General features: G+C 43.6%; 1 long non-coding RNA gene across 1 annotated transcript in view; it reads left to right on the plus strand.

The window, feature by feature from the left end:
* The window catches only part of LOC140734588 (uncharacterized), a 33,565-nt gene extending 28,777 nt beyond the window's left edge, over positions 1 to 4,788 (plus strand). The window contains exon 2 of the long non-coding RNA XR_012100570.1: positions 4,545 to 4,788. This is a non-coding gene — a long non-coding RNA (uncharacterized lncRNA). The remainder of the gene's footprint in view (positions 1 to 4,544) is intronic.
* The last annotated feature ends 2,773 nt before the right edge of the window (positions 4,789 to 7,561 follow it).

The following is a 7,561-nucleotide window of genomic DNA, read 5'->3' on the forward strand; positions in this document are numbered from 1 at the left end:
ACTGCTTTATCCATTTTAGAATCTTTCCTGTAATACCATGGGCTCATAGCTTGTTAAGCAGCCTCATGTGTGGCACCTTGTCAAAAGCCTTCTGAAAATCCAAGTACATAACATCAACCATTTCTCCTTTGTATATCCTGCTTGTTATTTCTTTAAACAGTTCCAACAGATTTGTCAGGCAAAATTTTCCCTTGAGGAAACCATTGACTATGACCTGTTTTATCATGTACCTCCAAGTACATTGAGACCTCATCCTTAATAATTGACTCCAAAATCTTCCCAACCACTGAGGTCAGTCTAACTGGCATATAGTTTGCTTTCTTCTGCCTCTCTCCCTTCTTGAAGAGTGAAGTGACAATTGCCATTTTGCAGTCTTCCAGAACCATTCCAGGATCTAGTAATTCTTGAAAAATCATTACTAATGCCTCCACAACATCTTCAGCCACCTCTTTCAGAACCCTGGGGTGTACACCATCTGGTCCAGATGACTTATCTACTTTCAGACCTTTCAGTTTCCCTAGAACCTTCTCTCTAGTAATGATAACTCCACATATTTCATGACCCCTGACACCTGGAACTTCTACCATACTGCTAGTGTCTTTCACAGTGATGACTGATGCAAAGTACTTATTCAGTTCATCCACCGTTTCCTTGTCCCCCATTACTACCTCTCCAGCATCATTTTACAGCAGTCTGATATCCACTCTCACCTCCCTTGTACACTTTATATATCTGAAGAAACTTTTAGAATCCTCTTTAATATTATTGGCCAGCTTACTTTTTGTATTCCATCTTTACCTTAATGACTTTTTCAGTTGTCTTCTATTGGTTTTTAAAAGCTTCCCAATGCCATAACTTCCCACTAAGTTTTGCTCTATTATATGCCCCCTCTTTGGTTCTTATTTTGGTTTTGACTTCTATTGTTAGCCATGGTTGTGTCATCTTGCTTTCAGAATACTTCTACCTCTTTGGGATGTTTATATCCTGTGCCTTCTGAATTGCTTTCAGAAATTTCCACTATTGCTGTTCTGCCATCATCCCTGCCAGTGTTCTTTTCCAATCAATTCTGGCCAGCTCCTCTCTCTGTAGTTCCCTTTACACCACAGTAATACTGATACATCTGACTTTAGCTTTCCTTCTCAAATTTCAGGGTGAATTTGATCATATTATGATCATTTACCCAAACTGTTATTTTACCTTAAATTTCCTCACTCTTTTTCAGTTGCGAATTTTACAAATGATTGGCAACAGTTTTGTAACTGATAGTAATTGTGGCAATTTCTATCAGTTAAAAAATATAAAGTGCAAAAGATGAAAAATTAGGTAGTGTTGATGGGTTCATGAGCTGTTCAGAAATCTGATGGTGGAGAGGAAGAAACTGTTGAGTGTGGGTCTTCAGGCTCCATGCACCTACCATCCATGTACCATACCTATCCAAACTTCTCTTAAGTGTTGAAATCGAGCTTGCTTGCACCACTTGCACTGGCAGCTCGTTCCACACTCTCAGCACCCTCTGAGTGAAGAAGTTTCCCCTCATGTTCCCATTAAACTTTTTACCTTTCACCCTTAACCCATGACCTCTAGCTGTTCAACTGAAGAGCAACACCTCACCCTTGTTAGCATTAAATTCCATCTGCCATTTTTCAGCCCATTTTTCCAGCTGGTCCAGATAGCATTGCAAGCTCTGATCATCTTCCTCACTGTCCACTATACCCCAGTCTTGGTGTCACCTGATTTGTTGATCTAGTTAACCACATTATCATCCAGATCATTGATATAGATGACAAACAACGAAGGACCCAGCACTAATCCCTGTGGCACTCCACTGGTCGCAGCCTCCAGACAGAGAAGCAACCATCTACTACCACTCTCTGGCTTCTTTCACAAAGCCAATGTCTAATCCAATTTGCTACCTCGTCTTGAATGCTGAGCGACTGAACCTTCTTGACCAACCTCCCATGTGAGATCTTGTCAAATGCCTTGCTAAGGTCCACGTAGACAACATCCACTGCCTTGCCTTCATCCACTTTCCTGGTAACTTCTTCAAAAAACCCTATTTGGTTAGACATGACCTACCATACACAAAGCCATGCTGGCTATCCCTAATCAGTCCATGTCTATCCAAATACTTAGAATACCTTCCAATAACTCTACTATTCCTGATGTCAGGTTCACCGGCCTATAATTTCCTGGTTTATTTTTAGAGCCTTTCTTAAGCAGCGGAACAACATGAGCTATCCTCCAACCCACCGGTGCCTCACCTATCGCTAAGGATGTTTTAAATATCTCTGCCAGAGCCCCGGCAATTTCTGCTCTTGCCTCCCATCGGGACCAAGGGAACTTCTTGTCAGGCCATGGGAAATTATCTGCCCTAATCTGCCTCAAGATAGCAACACATCCTCCACTGTAATCTGTATAGGTCCATGACCTTACTGCTGCTTTGCCTCACTTCTATAGACTCTGTCTCCATCTCCTGAGTAATTATAATGCAAAAGATCCATTTAAGATTTCCCCCATATTTTTTGGCTCCATGCATGGATTACCATTCTGATCTTCCAGAGCACTTATTTTGTCCCTTGTAATCCTAGCACCTTGTCTGCTAGGGCAATTTCATTCCTTCTTTTTTACTGATTTCTTTTTTAAGTGTTCCCCTGCATTTCTTATACTCCACAAGTACCTCATTTGTTCTTACCTGCCTAGATCTGCTCAATATCTTTTTTCTCAATATCTCTTGTAAACCAAGGTTCCCCAAACTGTTATCTTTAACTTTTATTCTGACAGGCACGTACAAGCTTTGTACTTTCAAAATTTCACCTTTGAAGATGTATTCTTACCAAGTACACCTTTGCCAGAAAACAGCCTGTCCCAATCTACACTTGACAGAGCTTCTCTGATGGCATCGACCTTTCTCCAATATAGAATCTCAGCCCGCAGACCAGACCTATCTTTTTGCATATTTACTTTGAAACCAATGGCATTTTGATGATACAAAGTGTTTCTCAACACAAGCTTCTGTCACCTGCCCTGTCTCATTCCCTAAAATGAGATCAAGTATCGCACATTCTCTCATTGGGACTGATGAAGGAAACTTTCCTGAATTAATTTGATAAACTCTATCCCATCTCGTCCTTTTACAATATGGGATCCCCGTCAATATGTGAAAATCTAAAATAACCTAGTGTAACAGCTTTATGTTTCTTGCAACAGTCTGTGATCTCTCTACAAACTTGTTCCTCTGTCTTTCAGACTGTTGGATGGGCTATAATATAGCCCCATTAACATGATCATACCTTTCTTATACCTTGGTTCTACTTATAACACCTCTCCAGATAGTGTTTCAGTCTGTCCTGTCTGAGCACTGCCATGACATTTTCCCTATGAATGCCGCCCCTCTTCCTTTAATTCCTCCCGCCCTGTCACTTCTAGAACAAAGGAACCCCAGAATATTGAGCTGCCCCTCCTGCAACCAAGTCTCACTAATGGCTATAATATTGTAATTCCATGTGTTGATCCATGTCCTGAGCTCATCAGCCTTTCCTACAATATTTCTTGCATTCATATATATACATTTTAGAACATTAGTCGCACCATGCTTTTCCTTTTGATTTCTGACTTTGTCTGTGTCTTAACATCTGTCTCCATGACCACTCCACTCTTTGTTCTGGCTCTTTGGTTCCCATCACCCTCCAACTTTAAACTATGCCCCCCCCCCCCCCAGCATGCAGCTCTAGCAAACCTTTCTGCTCTGACATTAGTCTCCTCTCCAGTTCAGGTGCAAACCGTCACTTCTGTACAGGTCCCACCTTCCCTGGAAGACAGCCCAGTGATCCAAAATTCTGATGCCCTCCCTCCCTCCTACACCAACACCTTAGCCATGTAACTTTCCTAGTTCTGGTGCCACTGGCACGTGGCATGGGTAGCAATCCTGAGATCACAACCTAGGAGGTCCTGCCTTTTAACTTAGCAACTAACTCCCTGAATTCACTTTGAAGATCCTCGTCACTCTTCCTACCTATGTCATTGGTACCTACTATACATGGACCGTGACCTCTAGCTGTTCAACCTCTCACTTAAGAATGCTGAGGACTTGACTTGAGCTGTCCCAGATCCTGGCACTTGGAGACAGGAATCTTGTTCTTATCCACAGAACCTCCTTTCTGTTTCCCTAACTAACGAATCCCCAATATCCACAGCTCACCTTTTCTCCCACCTTGCCTTCTGAGTTACCGAGACAAACTAAGTGCCAGAGACTTGACCGCGGTGACTTTCCTCTGCTAGGTCATCCCTCCCCAAAAGTATCCAAAGTATTGTTGTGGAAGATGACCGCAGGGATTCACTGCACAAGCTGTTTATCCCCTTTCCCCTTACTGACTGTCACCTAGTGTCCTGTGTAATGCTCTGTAAGGTTTCGCTGCTAATGTAATGGTTTCTCTTAGCAGCAGTGACTGGAGATAACGGGGACTTTGGAATCTGTGCCATCCAATGAGAGGCATGTTGTTTCTTTCTTGTGTGTCTAAGAGAAAGTATTTGCGGTCTTTTGTCAGCAAGAGATGAAGAGAGAAGAAGTGAGAGGAGCGAGCTGGTAGACCGCAGGGTGGAGTGGAATTGGAGTGAGGGTCTGGGAGTCGATGACGCTTGGACGATGACGATGGGGAATTCAAGGACGGAAAACTGTGAGCTCCAACGTGCACAATAGACTGTTTAATTAAGATGGGCCCTTTTTGTTTTCTGTACTAACTCTATCGTCAACTTAAGAATAATAAAGCTCAATTGTTTATTTGCATACGACGTACTGTCTGATCTTTCATGGTACTGAGTTGCAACAGGGGAACACATCACACAGAATCCACACAAAAGAGATTTCATCAGTTTGGCAGGGGCAGTGACTATCTTCCCCTAGATTTATGCACCCACTGAACCTGGGGGTTGCACCTCGGTGTAACTACGTCTCTATATGTCCTATCTACACCCCCTCCAAATGATCTGGAGTTCATCCAGTTCCAGCTCCAACTCCTTAACGTGGAATGTCAGAAGCTGCTGCTGAATGCACTTCTCACAGGTGTAATCATCAGGGACACTGGAGGTCTCCCTGTCTTCCCACATCCTGCAAGGGAAGCATTCCACTACACTGCCTGGCATCCTTATTGTTCTAACCGAGCAAATATAAAGAAGGAAAAACAATAAACTCCGGGGGGTGGGGTGAAATCTATGTACAGCTTTTTGTCTCTCCTGCTGAAGCCTCAAAATCCCCACTCTAACACTGCCCACTCCAACAATGGCTGCTCTGCTTGCCCCCGTCTTATTTTAACTTGTCCTTGCAAATCAATCCCAATTGCTGATTGGCTGCTGCTCAAAAACACCAAACTGCTGTGAGTTGATGCCTTATATACTCAATTTGAAAACCTGAGTGAACTCCATCTTCTCACATCTGATTTGTCAGTACTCAGACCAACTTCACTGTACTTCACTTGCCCCGTCACTGAACTGATCCTCACAGCTCATGGACCCACTTTCTAGGACTCTCCATCTTATGTTCTTGATACTTATTGTTTATTTATTTATTATTGTTATTTCTTATTTTTTCTTTCTTTTTGCATTTGTACAGTTTGTTGTATTTTTTTTTTTACACATTGGCTGTTGTCCGTCCTATTTGATGTGGCCTTTCACTGATCCTATTGTGTTTCTTGTATTTATTGTGATTGCCTGCAAGAAAATGAATTTTAGGACTGAATATGGTGAAATATATGTACTTTGATCATAAATATACTTTGAACTTTATAAGTATTGCACTGTACTGATACCACAAAACAACAAATTTCATGATAAATAAATCAGTTGTTGTTTCATATGACAATGATTCATGATGAAATGTGGCAGGCGTGAGTCTGTCTGTTTGGGAGCTGGGGTTGGATCAATCTTCGCCTGGCCCAGAGTTGGCATCGCCTGATGGAATCGTTGAAGTATACAAGCCTCCACACAACATCAATGTATTGATCTAGGTCATGGATGATATATCTCAGTGAAAACAAACCAGCTTCTGATTCCTCTCACCAAGGCTTTAGTTTCCGCCTCCGCTCACACTCCAGAATCTCAGTTCCTGCACCTCCTATAAACTTCAGTGATTCACTGAAATGTTTATTTTAAAATCAGCCTCCCCTCCTTTCACTCTGTCTTCACTTCCCTTTGACTTGGTAAAGCAGCCAGCAGAATCAAGGACCCCACACACCCCAGACATTCTCTCTTCTACCCTCTCCCATCGGGCTGAAGGTGCAAAAGCCTGGGAGCACATTCCACCAGGCTCAAGGACAATTTCTATCCCACTGTTGTCAAGTTCCTGAACGGACCTCTCATTTGTTAGATGAACTCTAGATCTACTTCATTGTGGCCTTTACACTTTGTTTGTTTACCTGCGTGCGTGACATTTTATTCTCCATGCTGTTTTCCTTTTCACTGTCTCAATGATTTCATGTTTGGAACGATCTGGACTGGATGGCATACAAACAGAAGATTTTGACTGTGGTGTGTGCTTTTAGGCTTTTGTATCTTCTGCCTGATGGGAGTGGGAAGAAGAGAGGATGTGCAGCGCGGCTGGAGTCTTCAATTATGTTGACTGCATTACTGAAGCAGTGAGAGGTATAGACAGAATCCATGGAGGGGAGAAAGGTTTCTGCGATGTGCTGAGCTGCATCCACATCTCTCAGCAGATTCATGTGGCCTGGGGTCGAGCAGTTACTGTACCAAGCTGTCCATCACTCTGCCTGTTCTCCATCTCCCTCTGGCGCTCCACCCCACTTTCTTTCTCCCTAGGCCTCCCGTCCCATGATCCTTTCCCTTCTCCAGCTCTGTATCACTTTCGCCAATCACCTTTCCGGCTCTTAGCTTCATCCCACCCCCTCCTGTCTTCTCCTATCATTTCGCATTTCCCCCTCCCCCCACTACCTTCAAATCTCTTACTATTTTTCAGTTAGTCCTGACGAAGGGTCTCGGCCCAAAACGTCGACAGTGCTTCTCCTATAGATGCTGCCTGGCTTGCTGCATTCCACCAGCATTTTGTGTGTGTTGTTTGAATTTCCAGCATCTGCAGATTTCCTCGTGTTTGTACCAAGCTGTGATGCTTTCTCTGGCACATCTATAAAACATTATATGAGGCCCTGCAAACACGAGGAAATCTGCAGATACTGGAAATTCAAGCAGCACACACAAAATGCTGGTGGAACGCAGCAGGCCAGGCAGCATCTATAGGAAGAAGCACTGTTGACGTTTTGGGCCGAGATCCTTCGTCAGGACTAACTAAAAGGAAAGATAGTAAGAGATTTGAAAGTAGGAGGGGGAGGGGGAAATGCGAAATGATAGGAGAAGACCTGAGGGGGAGGGGTGAAGCTAAGAGCTGGAAAGGTGATTGGCAAAAGGGATACAGAGCTGGAGAAGGGAAAGGTTCATGGGACGGGAGGCCTAGGGAGAAAGAAGGGGGGAGGGGAGCACCAGAGGGAGCCCTGCATCGGTTGGTGTTGACCATGGATGGCGCCTCTTAGCTGTCTACATGATAACGCAAGCCAGGGCA

This window comes from Hemitrygon akajei, chromosome 10 (assembly GCF_048418815.1).
Source record: "Hemitrygon akajei chromosome 10, sHemAka1.3, whole genome shotgun sequence".
NCBI classification, from domain to species: domain Eukaryota; kingdom Metazoa; phylum Chordata; class Chondrichthyes; order Myliobatiformes; family Dasyatidae; genus Hemitrygon; species Hemitrygon akajei.